General features: G+C 50.0%; 1 pseudogene across 1 annotated transcript; it reads left to right on the forward strand.

The window, feature by feature from the left end:
* Positions 1-305: 305 nt before the first annotated feature.
* Positions 306-2,185, forward strand: LOC311188030 (DLA class I histocompatibility antigen, A9/A9 alpha chain-like; annotated as a pseudogene). The gene is made up of 3 exons: positions 306-423; positions 611-886; positions 1,911-2,185. The product of its transcript is annotated as a DLA class I histocompatibility antigen, A9/A9 alpha chain-like (transcript).
* The last annotated feature ends 11,324 nt before the right edge of the window (positions 2,186-13,509 follow it).

Consider the following 13,509-nt stretch of genomic DNA (forward strand, 5'->3'; position numbering starts at 1 on the left):
GGCCCCCGAGTCCCGGGCATTTTCGTCCCGCAGCCACTTTTCAATTTCACTCGTCTTTCACCCACTTTCTGTCTCGTGGGCGTCCCCCGGGACTCGAGCCCCCTAAGGGGAGAAGAATAGGCCTGGTCTCCCCTCCCGCCCCCAGGCCCCACTACATAAGGATTTTCCACACCACGATGTCCCGGCCCGGCCCCTGGGAGCCCCGCTTCATCGCCGTGGGCTACGTGGACGACACGCAGTTCCGGCGGTTCGACAGCGACTCTCCGGGCCGGAGCTTGGAGCCGCGGGCGCCCTGGGCGGAGCAGGTGGAGCAGGAGAAGCAGGAGGTGTGGGACGAGGACGCGCGGATCCAAAGGGAGCACGCACTGTGGTATCAAGCGCGACTGGACGCCCTGCGCGGCCTCTACAACTGGAGTGAGACCGGTGAGCTGGCGCGGTTCCGGGCCGGGTCAGCACCCCCATCCCCACGGACGGGGGTCTCTCAGGGTCTCCCCCTCCAGGCTTCTCTGCAATTGCCTGGGAACAGCCTGCGGGACTTTCACCCCGTTTAATTCTGTTTAGTTTATTCTAGGGCGGGAGGGGGCGCGGGCGGGGTGACACGTGGGGACAGGGTCTCACACCTTCCAGATGATGTCTGGCTGCGACATGGGGCCCGACTGAAGAGTCCTCCGCGTGTACAGACAGTACACCTACGATGGCGCCGATTACCTGGCCCTGAACCCGGACCTGCGCTCCTGGACTGCAGCGGACACGGCCGCTCAGATCTCCCGGCGCGAGTGGGAGGCCCTGGGTGAGGCAGAGAGATTCAGAAACTATTTGGAGTACTGGTACTTGAGGTGGCTGCGCACATGCCTGGAGTACGGGAAGGAGACTCTGCAGCGCACGGGTAAGAGGGGCCTGGAGGCCTCCCGGTCCCCCCCTGCCTGGAGTCACTGCGGGAAATGAATCCTCTCTCTAGTCCCGAGGGGGGGACTCCCCTGGGTTTCATGTTCTGCACTAGAGAGACTCCCAGAGACTCTGGCTTCTCCTGAAGGACAGTGAAGGGATCCCGTCTCTCCTGAGAAAGACAGACAGTCCCTGACATCACACGTCACCGGGTCCTTTTGACCAGGGGCCTGTTTGAGAACCACAAGTTTCTCTCTCAGTCATGTTTCTGGTCTGAGAACATTTTCAGTTATGTGATTCCTGCTTTTCTGTGTCATTCACCTTCCACCCAGGTCAGGAATAAAACGTCTGTGTTCCACTCCCTCTGCTTCATCCTACCCTGGGTTTTCATCCTCATTCTAGTACTATCTAAGGAATAGGAGACTCTCACAAATTCCCCAGATTAGCCTGTTTTTTACATTTTTATGCTTCTAGCTGTTACAGGGCAAACCCTGATAAAAAATGGGGTTTCCTGACTGTGGGTCCTCACCTGTGTGCTTAAAGGTGACGTATGAATGCTAAACTGGAGACACACATAAAAGGTTGATAAAAGGTTTATTTACACGGTAAGAGGAAATGGGAAATGAATAACTCAGGGAGAAAAAGAGGGAGATAAGTTTGTAAATACGTCCTACCCGTTCCGCTGACCTGGGATTCCAGTGACCCACAGAGGTGGCGAAAACCTAGCTCGCCTCATGGCCAAGCCAGAGACTCCCAGCCACATGACCAGTTAAATACCCAAAGGGAGAGCCTAGTTGCTTAACTCCACCCTCGGGTCCTCCCAACCTTCCCTTTGGTGATATGGGATTTGTAGTTCCCAGTGTCGTGGGGGTGGAGTCCACAAAGCCTGTATGGAGTTTGCTCAGGACATCCTTCACCCCTGTCATTCCTGCCACGCCAGTTGTCCATTGTGAGGACAGTCTCATGAGGAGTCCTCAGTGTCCATGGAGGAAACACAAAGTGAGTTTTCTGATTTACCACCTCAGAACCCCCAAGGACACGTGTGACCCACCACCCCACCTCTGAGTATGCGGTCACCCTGAGGTGCTGGGCCCTGGGCTTCTACCCTGTGGACATCACCCTGACCTGGCAGCGAGATGGGGAGGACCTCACCCAGGAGATGGAGCTGGTGGAGACTAGGCCTGGAGGAGATGGAACCTTCCAGAAGTGGGCAGCTGTGGTGGTGCCTTTTGGAGAGGAGCAGAGATACACGTGCCATGTGCAGCATGAAGGCCTGCTGGAGCCCCAAGTCCTGAGATGAGGTAAGGAGGAGGATGTGGGCAGTGATGTTGTACTCAGGGCCATCAGGAGCCCTTCTGGAGCCCTTCTGGAGCCCTTCTGGAGCCCTTCTGGAGAGAGGTCAGGATAAGGTCTGGAGCTCAGGGTATGATCTTCCCTTCCCTACCAGTGCCCCCTCCTCAGTCCTCCATCCTCACTGTGAGCATCATTGCTGGCCTGGTTCTCCTTGTTGCTGTGCTCACTGTAGCTGCAGTGGTTGCAGCTGTGATGTGGAGGAAGAAGCACTCAGGTAGGGAAGGGAGTGGAGGATCTTGTCCATTGGGGGCTTTCATATCCCAGGGAGAACTTGCCCTGCCTGGTTAATGGGAATTACCATCCACACACATGTGTGTTGCCCAGAGGGCATTTGGTCCAGTTCCCCCCTCACCTCCTTTCTTCATTTTTCCCAGTCCTGACCTGGGTCTTTACTCACAGTTCTGGAAACTTCCCTGTTGTGCAGGATTAAAAGATTCCTTTAAGTCTTCTGACCTGACTGCTCCCTGGTCTCCCATGATGCTTCTTCCCACAGTAGGACATGGAGGAAGCTACACTGAGGCCGCAGGTAAGTGTGGATCTGGGGTTTGATCCCTGAGCCCCTGGGGACAGTGTAGATGGACTCCATGGGGGAGTTACCCTCATCAGTCCTTCCTGTGGTCTCATCTCTGACCAGGTTCTGTTTTGTTCTCAACCAGGCAGCGACAGTGCCTATGGCTCTGATGTGTCTCTCAGCCCCTAAGGATCTTTTACAATGAACCCGATGAGGCTCCTGTTGTGCGCACCCTGGGCAGCAGGGTGATGGTGTCACTGTTGTTCTTAACTGTGATATTGAGCATTTGTTCATATATTTATTTTTCTATGTCTACATAAGTTGCTATGTCTATAAATAATAATAAATAAAATATAATAAATAAAAAAATTATTTATTCATGCATACAAGAAATGGGGTACAGGCCAGATGCACGGGAGGTGATAATATTCACCAGAGACAGAGTGGGGAACAGAACAAGCAGACTGATGAAATACACTGCTGAGGGGAGCAGCAGGTGAGGCAGGAGAGGTCTGCTGCACCATGTGGGATTCTTGCCTGCTGGCCGGGATCTAACCTACACTGCAGAGGCTGCGGACAGCCTCACAGTGCTGCGCTCAACCACCAGCGCCACCAAGGGAGGCCTAGAAGTCAATTTTTTTTTTTTTTTGCTATATTTATAACACTGTTTTTTTATCCTTATTAAAATTGGGTTATATCTTGCTGATTATTGAGTTTTAAGCATTATTTGTAAATTCTTGATACAGTCCTTTATCAGTTTTGTAATATGCAAATGTTTCCCCCCACTCTGTGACTGAACTCCTTTACTGACGGGAAAGCAAGCATTATTGTCCAGACAGAAGCATGGATATATTTTTTTAGAAAAGAAAAGATAAATTTCTAATTGGTTTTGAGCAGCTACTGGCTGACTGGGATGTTGGGGGATGGAAGGGAATGACTGACTTATGCGTATCCTTGAGTGTTATTTAAATGTTCTTGCATGAGCGTGAAATATGCTTTCAAAACTAAATTACGCTTCATTCCTCAATTTATAAAACTCTTCACACATCATGTCCAAATCACGTATTAAGATCAGACTGGCATGTGGGCTACAAGTGAGGGACCCGCACATCATAGTTGCACAGTCATGATTTCTCTCAGGGGTCACCCTGGTGTTGTTCGTTCTGTGGGTGTTGGACAAATGTATAATGACCTGTGTCCATCATGAGAATATCATGCAGAGTATTTTCACTGTCCCTAATGTCTTCTGTGCTCCAAGGAAGCAAAAGCAAAAAAGAAACCAATGGAATCACATGAGACTAGAAAGCTTCTGTATAGTGGGGGAAACTCATTAAAATGAAAAGACAATATCAAGTTGGAGAAAATCTTTGCACATCATCAATCCAAAAAGGAGTTTGCTGCAGGAGGTCTTGTTGCTCCAGCCAGATAGGATACTGACAAGCAGCTAAGAGAAAAGGCCTCACACCGTGTGGCTAAAGATCTGGCATCCCTTTGCTTTTGGTTCTTGGTCATAGAGAAAAATTTATCTGAAAGTATATTAGGCAATAAATTATATGTATCAGCATACTGTAAGTAAATAGCACGGAAAATTGTTTGTTTAGAAATTAGTTGTTGGGCAGTTTGGCCCACTTGACAATGGGAGATGGTTTGTTGAACATGCCTGACAAGCATTACAATACAATAATTATAGTGGGTCCTTCTTTTGCCTTCCCTTGAAGTTTCTTGGGAAAGTTTTTAAATGAAGCTATTTAGAGTTAGGAGTTTCTAAATAAAAAAAAGTTCTGATAGCTGAGTAGCAGCCAGCTCCTGCTGTGAAGGCCATGAGAACATGAGAATAAAAAAAGTCTTTTCTTGCTTAGGCTTTGGCTGATAGGGATATACTGGCGGCTATCTACTGTCTTAGGTTATTGTTTGGTTGAAACAATGAGTTCTATGTAAGGCTTAGTTTTTTATTAGCCTTGAAGTTTGCCTTCTTATGAGAGCACGTAGTGGCCAAAAGCTCATAGAAAAAGAGATGCACTGACTGTTTCTGCTTTGTTTCTATGCCCATGATAATGTCATCCCACTGCTTGCAAAAAATGTATAAATAAAAAACCTGCTGAGCCTCTCGGCAGAAGATACTAGCACCTCACCAAGTGTCGGTGTCTCCTCATTCCCTTCCCCTCAGCCCCTAAGTTTCAGTCCTTTCGTTTTCGCCGAGGCTGTCTCATCCTTTCAGGAACCCCTGACACGACATTTTGCCGGAGGCTGGTCCCCGGCAGGAGTTACTATCCAAGACCTACAAAGAACTGCAAAACAAGAAAACAACTCAATAAAAACAGGGCAGAGGAGCTAGATGGATACTTTTGTAAAGAAGACATACAGATGCCCAGTAGGTACATGGATAAATGTTTGTCATGTGCTGTCAGGAAAATGCCAATTAAAACCACAATGAATTACCCCCTTACACCTGTGAGAATGACCCACTGAAGGGTGTGGAGGAAAAGGAACTCTCTCTGGTACATGGTGGGTGGGAATGAAGTCTGGTCCTGTTAGTGGGCAGAATGAGGGTTTTCCAGGGTTTCTCAAACCTGTACACTCTACATGGGATCTGCCATCATCTGAATTAAGACAAAACATACTCTAAAGCCTAAGACCTTCGATAGAAAAGAACTTTAATACAATTAGTGTGCAATAGAGAGAAGAGAAAGAATATGGTTAGAATAGTTCCCAAGTGAAGCACCCAAAGCTACCCGTCCCCTCATGGGTAAATGCCCAGAGAAACAGGGTTGGCCCAAAGCAGGCCCACTGGGCCTGAACGCCCGCCACAAGGGTAAGGCACCTACTGGTAGAGACCCATGGGACAGGGGCAGGAGGGGCCAGTCAAGTCTGGAAGGAAACGAGCAAAATCAAAATCCACATCAAGACAACAGCTGCCATTGTCAGCGTCTCCGTGGGACTCTCACCCAAGTCTTTGTCTCTTTCACATGTCTCTTTCTGTGTCCCCAATTCCCTGGCACAAGTCCAAGCCTGAGGAACAAGCCTGGATGCTTCTTCACATGTCTCTCTGCTCCATGTGCCTCCTCCAGTCTTCTTTCCTCATCTCAATCCACGTCTTCCTCCTGTTCCTTAGCTTCTCATCCCTGCTCAGCCCCACATTTCCTTGGGTGGGGCGGTAACCTGGAACATCTCTTTTCTACGGATAGCACATTGGTCCTGCCCCTATGGAAAACAAATGAAGTTTCCTCAAAATATTCAAAATAGACCTGTCCCATGGTCAAGCATTCCATTCCTTGGTATTTATCCAAAGAACGTAAAATGCTAATTCCGAGGAATATGCGCCTCCTATGGTCACTGCAGCACTGTCTGCCATAACCAAGCAATGGAGACTACCTAAGTGCCCAACGGCAGGTGAGGGGATAAAGAACACAAACCGTATACACAATGGAATACTACTCAGCCATGAAAAAGAAAAATACTGACTTTGCAACAAGGATAGATATGGATGGGATTATGCTAAGTGAAATAAGTTTGAAGGAGAAAGTTAAATACTGGATGATTTCATTCATATATGGAATATAAAGAAACAAAGCAGGCACAGGTGAAACTAAACCAAAACAAACTCTAGAAATATGACTCTGGAATTGAAGGTATGGAGTGGGGTAAGAGCAGGAAACAAGGTAGGAAGAGGGCCCAGTGGACTATGGTGAAGACTGTGGGTGCCCTTATGGTAGGCGTGATGTGGTAACAAACATCTGAAGAGGGGTGACCCTGGGCCTCTGAACACATACAGTGTGTAAAGCAATGTTACCTCAACTGAGTAGTACAATGAGGGGAAAAAGAAACGAAAAAAGCAAACTGTCTCCTCCAGCAGTCACTGACCTCAGGACTTTGCCTTCGCCTCCTCACTGTCATGCAGGCTGAGGGGCTGGTTTCCCACAAGGTCAGAGGCAGGAGGTGCAGGGACTCCTGGGGTTGTTCAGACACCGCTGAGTAGAGACACTGCAGAGAGGGCGGCTCTGAGGGGACCAGAGACAGAGGGTCAGAGTAACCCCAGTGCTGAGTGAGGGTCTGGTTCCCAAGGAGAGGGGAGTGTGTGTGTGTGTAACAAGAATGACAGGATATACAACACAAGATGATGGGAAGACAATTAACATCAAGCCCCAGAATGAATGAATTGAAATCGCACACAGAGTAAAGAGTGTGAGAACAACACCTCAGTAAATGCAGTTCTGTGGAGAAGCAGTTTCCAAGCAGGACTGAAAAGGCATTGGACCTGAAGAAGAGGCTGAGATTTAGAACTATCTCATGGTTGGTTTGAGGTGTAAGGAGCTGGGCAGGACCCCTGCTCCAGGCCCCTGCTAGGATGTGGTGGTAACTTCACCCCTGACAGCTCCCTCCCCCAGTCGCCAATGTTCATCTTCAGTCCCGGACGTTCATCTTCTTTGGACTCACCGTAGAAAACCCAAGGGCCTCAAAATGAGGTTGTTCCATGCACTTCAGCTACTTTCTCTCTAGACCAGAACTGGAGGGAACCACACAGGGGGAGGGAGGAATGTGTGTCTCCCACTGGCCTGGCCCAGGGGCAGGATTAGTCCAAGTCACCCTAGTTCCTGAGCTGAGCCTTTGTCCACAGTCCAGGAAGGGAGGGAGATGGAGCAGGGTCTGTTGCGTCGGGCAACACCACTCTGATAAAGAAACGGGCGTCGTGGAGCAGGCTACATGATGCAGGATGCTGCGGAAGAGGAAGATCCGGGACGTTTTTATTGCTAGAATAATCATACAGCGTCAGTTACGTGGGGCAGGAGGACGAGGAGGAAAGGATGGGTGAAATAAGGAACGTCATCTTGGGCTTCAGGGGGACAGGAGTCTGCTGACCAGATATTTCTTATCTGCTTGATGATCAAGTGTTGGAATCGAAACCAGACCCCAGACCCTGGACCATGGGCCTAATCTTATCAACAAGGCAGCCCACTGGTCAGCTTCTGGGCTCCCTTGTCACACCTCGTGATGCATCGCCTTCCCAGGGCGATCAAGCTTTCTCTCTTGAAAGATTTGCAAGGCACCTTGTAAGGCTTGGCTCCCGTGACTGAGTGACCAGGCAGCTCTGACCTTGTGCAGGAATGCAGAACTGAGATCACACAAATGGCAGCTGAACAGGCTGCTCAAGTTTAGAGGACCCACCAGGGTCTCCCTCAGCTCCTAGGGGAAGATGTAATGTTAGAGGGTGAACTGACGTTTCTTTCTCATTCTGGGGCTCTCCCGTCTCCCCAGCATAACCCTCCACGTGCAGCAGGGAGAGGATGTCAGGTCAAACCCAGGCTGCTTCCCCCACGCCTCTCCCCACTAGTGTTCAGGATGCATCTGCTTGTCCGCATGGCCACGCTGGAGGAGAGCACGGAAAGGTAAGTATCATCATGATATTTGCTACTGGGATTGGAGGTAATTTTTTTTTTTTTTTACAATAAAAGATCTTTTATTTGGGTTGTTGCTGTAACAAGGCTGTGCAATTAGAAAAACACCTGGGAGAAGGAGAAAGTGTTGAACTGAGTTTTCATAATACAACCAAAAAAAAAAAAAAAAAGGGAAAAAAGTCAACAGTGAAAATAAGAGAAACATTTGCATGAATTATTCAGTTTAACCCAGGACACCCTGTGAGTTGTCAGATACCATGATCCCAGGGTGGTAACTCATGACTGTGGGGAATGAGACTCAGAAGCGCAGCCCAGGCCACACATTGGGCGACCCAGGGTTCTGACCACCCAGGCCCCCCTGCTGTGGCAGCTGCAGTGAGGAAGGGTCTCTGAGCTGAGGAGGCTGAGGCCTCAGTGTGGTCACATCCACTGGAAACATCCAGAGTGAGGGTTGGGTCCTCTTAGTGATGGGCACCCACTACCTGCCCAGGCGCCCTTCTACTGACAAGTCAAATTAAAAAACATTCCTCCTGTTGTTGCTCTGATGCTGGAGGCAGGTGAGGTGGGAAAGAAAGTGGAGGTGATGCCAGGCCCTGTGAGCCCTCCCTGCCTGGTGTGGGGAGCAGAGAAGGCAGGTGAGGGTCCATGTTGAGAAAGGCCTGGTGTGCCATGGAGAGCAGAGACTGGAGAGGGTGAGAGTGTGCGGGGCAGGGAGGAGGCTCCTGCGGCCTGACCAGGGCAGGTGTGGTCACCTCCTCCGTGAGCGTCTCCTCTGCCCTTCCTTGTTCACCTTCCTCACCCACCTTGCAGGACAGTCATGGCCTTGGGGTCCCTACTGGACCCCCCTGGAAGAAGTGACCTGCAGCATCTGCCTGGAGACAGGAGGCCCCTGGGAGCACCTCCTGTGGCCACAGCTTCTGCCAGGCCTGCTCTCAGCTGAGTGACTCTCTGACCCGCCGAGGTCACTGTGTGCTCTCCACGCTGCCAGGGGCCACCACAAGAGGGAACAGCAGATTCAGTTTTATTCTGGTCAGTTTGTCCTCTGGGGGCAGACTTGCCCAGGGGTCATTTTCCTGCTTCTACATTTAATCTGGATCCCTGCAGCCTGGTGCAAGTGGTGGGGTATGACCAGCTTTGCTGAGGCCCACTTCAGTAGCAAGCCTTGACAGAAGCCATGGGGAGAGAGGCCCATGGCATTCTAGGCCCAAACTCAGCATGTGGACTGTGGGCCTCCCTGAGCTCTGGCAGCGTTGGCCTGGGCTGTGCTGTGGCAGGTGGGAGACCGGCCTGGTGGCCTGTGATAGAGGGGTGCCTGCTCTGGATGCTCAGGTGAGCATCTGGCCCTGCTGAAGCCCACACCCGCTATGATCCCTGATGCTGGGGGGAGAGGGGACCTTACTGCGTGCAGCCTACGGGCCTGTTTGATGCCCTCTGAGTGACAGCAGCCTGCACTCCAGGGTGAGACTATCTGACCTCAGGCATCTGGACACATGGGCAGGTGTTTCATTTGAGAACACAGTGCCAGAATTGTAATGGACCAAACAGATTCAGGCTCTGACAGGTGTCATTCAAGATACTTTTGTTTTGTTTGTTTGTTTTAAAAGAGATTTTTATTTTTACTTACGTATGCACACAAGAATGGGGTTTAGGCCAGAGGTGTTGGGGGTAAGAGGATTCACCAGAGTCAGAGTAGGGAGCAGAACAGGAGGATCTACTGAAATACATTGCTAAGGGGAGCAGCGGGCTAGACAGGAGAGGTCTGCTGTGCCACGTGGATTGGCTCCCTGGCCAGGGATCGAACTCATGTTGTAGTGGCTGGCAATACTTGATTGTGCTGTATCTTTAACCCCTGCACCACCAGGGAGCACCCCACCATTCAAGGTTTTTGAGACCATCCAGGCCTCTAAATGGACCAATCTGATTGGAGCTCCACTGGCACCAACCAAACAGCTGGCATTATAAAGGGGCCAATCAAGCTTGAAAGGTGGCGCCCTGAACAGGATACCAGCCAGAGCAGCAGCCAGCCTGAGCCACTTGATAGACAGCTACTGGTCAGATTTGTCGGTACTCCTAGAAAGATCTTTGCCAAGCCCTCTGCAGAGTGTGAGACCTTTCCAGAGACCTTTCTGAGACCTGATGGCTACACCTGCCTCTGGCCCTGGCTCTAACACCACCTGCAAAGAACATCGTCAGGCTGTCCCTGGGGTTTCTAAAGGGGCTGTTTGCTGGTGGCTTATGCCCAGCCTCTCTAAGGCTGTTTGCTGTTGGTACAATGGTATCTTGATTAAGATGTAAACTGGCATCTCTGGCACCATTGCCTGCTGGACCAGTGCTGACCAGCACTGCTGACCTGTATCTGGCCTCCTCTGAGAGCTGTCCACCACTTCTCATCCTTGGGCACCATCTCCTGGTGCTATCACATCTTGCACTGTCCAGTCATGGGTCTGGTGCTGTCCGCCCGGCCTTTGGATAGCTGTTGCTGGCTGCTGCAGCGTCACCTGAGCAGCCCCACCTGGGATCACCCCCAGCTGCCACCGGGAGTTGGATCCTGCTCCACTGCTTACCTGTTGTCACCAGCTCCAGGCTGTCATAGCACAGCTTGTGTGAGTAGCCTTTGTTTTGGACCACTGGACACTGAGGACACTGTCTGAGGTAGGACGGATGGCCATTTCTGGGCTTAGACACTCCTTCCTTGTTTGCAGTCTCCCCTTTTTAATAAACCCTGTTGCTTTTACATCCTGAGCCTGAGTGTTGTCTTGCAAGTGTGAGCACATGGATGAGGACCCAGAGACAGTGACTGTCCCCAACATTGCCCTGTTTTAACATAACCTGAGAGTGGAACTGGTGACTGTCCCGCTGCAGGGTGTGGTGTCCTGTGCCCACTTGACCCCCCCTTCTCTGTTCAGGCCTGAGAAAGTGACAAGTGAAGCTGCAAAAATTCATGCCTCATCCTCCCTGGTGGCATAAGGGGTTAAGCACAGCACTGTGAAGCTATCAGAAGCCTCTGAAGCACGAGTTAGATCCCCGACCAGGGAGCAACCCACATGGTGCAGCAGACCTCGCCTGTCTCACCCACTGTTCCCCTCAGCAGTGGATTTCAGTCAGTCTGCCTGTCCTGCTCCCCACTGCCTCTGGTGAATCCTCTTACCCCCCACACCTCTGCCCTGTACCCCAGTTCTTATAAGCATGAATAAATAAATCTTGGGCCTCCTAGTGGCACAAGGGCTTAAGATGCAACCTATGAAGCTGTCCGCAGTCTCTGCAGCACGAGTTCAATCCCTGGCCATGGAGATACCCACATGGCGCAGCAGACCTCTGCTGACTTGTCCACTACTCCCCTCAGCAGTGTATTTCAGTCACTCTGCCTGTTCAGTTCCCGCTGTCTCTGGTGAACCCTCTCACTCCCACCTTTGGTCTGTTCCCCAGTTCTTGTATGCATAAAAACATACATTTAAAAATAATTAAATAAATCTTAAAAACAAAATCCATGCCTGCCAGAGTGTTAGGATTTGAGCTAAAAAGGACTTCAAATTCATTCTTATTTTCTAGATGAGGGTAAATAATGAAAAGAGCATCAGGCCAGTGATGGCAGAACCTAGACACAGCAGGTACCCCGACTCCCTGTCCTTGTTCATGCCCTGACGCCTGAGGGAGGACAGAGGCTGAGGGTTCCGGAGAGGAGCTGGACACTCCCCTTCTCCTGCTCGGCCCTCATGGAAAAAGCAGGAACCAAATGGTGAGAAAAGTTCAGGCCACGGGAAGCTGTAAGTCTGTCTCCCATGACCAGTCCTTGCCCGGGGAGGGCTGTGCGCTAGGAGATGTGACCCTAAGGCTGTGAGCCCTGATGACAACATCCTCTAGGAGGGGGACCACGTAGCAGAGGGTTCCTGTTTCTCCCCAAACACTTCAAACCTTCTCACTGAAAGGATGTTGATATAGAGGGAAAATGAGGAATCAAGTTTAAAGCAAAAGGATACTTCTGAGTCCTGGGTACTGAGGCGATACAATACATCATTATTGAAGCAACATGGAGGATTTCAGGACAGACGCCCGGTGGACACGCGCAGGTGCAAGAGGAAGTTCTGCAGGTGCAGCCTGTGAGCACACGTGTGAGGACCTATGTAGGGTCAGAGACACGTGAAAGAGACAGAGATGTGGGTGAGAGACCCAGGGGAGCCTGACAATGGCAGCTGTTATCTTGATGTGGATTTGACATTGCTCTTGTCCTTCCAGACTTGCCTGGCCCCTCCTGCCCCTGTCCCATGGGTCACCAGTAGGTGCCATAGATTGTGGCAGGCTTTTGGGCCTCAGTGGTTCTGCTTTGAGCCAAGCCTGTTTGGCTGGACATTTACCCATGAGGGGACAGGTAGCTTTGGGTGCTTAATTGGGAATTATTTATCTATGTTCTTTCTCTTCTCTTTTCCTATTACACACTAATTCTCTATTGCACACTCATTGTGTTCAAGTTCTTTTCTAACAAAGATGTTATGTGTTAGATTTTGTCTTTAGGCAGCTGATGCAGATCCCATGTAGAGTGTACAGGTTTGAGGGCCCCTGGGAACCCCTCATTCAGCCCGCTAACAGGACCAGACTTCATCCTCATGTGCCAGAGTTCCTTTCCCTCCACACCCTTCAACGGGTCATTCTCACAGGTGTGAGGTGGTAACTCATTGTGGTTTTAATTGGCATTTTCCTGACAGCACATGATGATAAACATGTATCCATGTACCTGTTGGCCACATGTGTGTCTTCTTTAGAAAAGTACCTATTTAGCTTCTCTGCCCCTGTTGTGATTACGTTGTTTCCGTGTTTTGGAGTTCTTTGTAGATCTTGGATAGTAACTCCTTGTTGGATTGATGATGTGCAAATATTTTCTCTGACTCAATATTGTCTTTTCATTTTAATGATAGTTTCCTTCACTATGTAGAAGCTTTTTAGTCCCATGTGATTCCATTGGGTTTTTGGGTTTTTTTTGCTTTTGTTTCATTGGAGCACAGAAGACATTATGGGCAGTGAAAATACTCTGATGGACACAGGTCATTGTACATTTGTCCAACAACACCCACAGAACGGACAACACCAGAGTGAACCCAAAGGGAAACCATGAGTTTGGCGACTGTGACGTGCGGGTCCATCACTGGTAACACACGTGCCAGTCTGGTCTTAACACGTGATTTGGTCGTGATGTGTGAGGAGTGTTATAAGTTGAGTAATGTAGTGTAATTTACTTTTGAAAGCATATTTCATGCACATACAAGAACATTTAAATAACACTCAAGGACACACATAGGTAAGTCACCCCCCCAACACCCAGTCAGCTAGGACATCTGCTCAAAAACAGTTAGTGATTTATCATTTCTCTTCTTA

Source organism: Talpa europaea (genome assembly GCF_964194135.1).
Source record: "Talpa europaea genome assembly, contig: HAP1_SCAFFOLD_128, whole genome shotgun sequence".
In the NCBI taxonomy this organism is placed as follows: domain Eukaryota; kingdom Metazoa; phylum Chordata; class Mammalia; order Eulipotyphla; family Talpidae; genus Talpa; species Talpa europaea.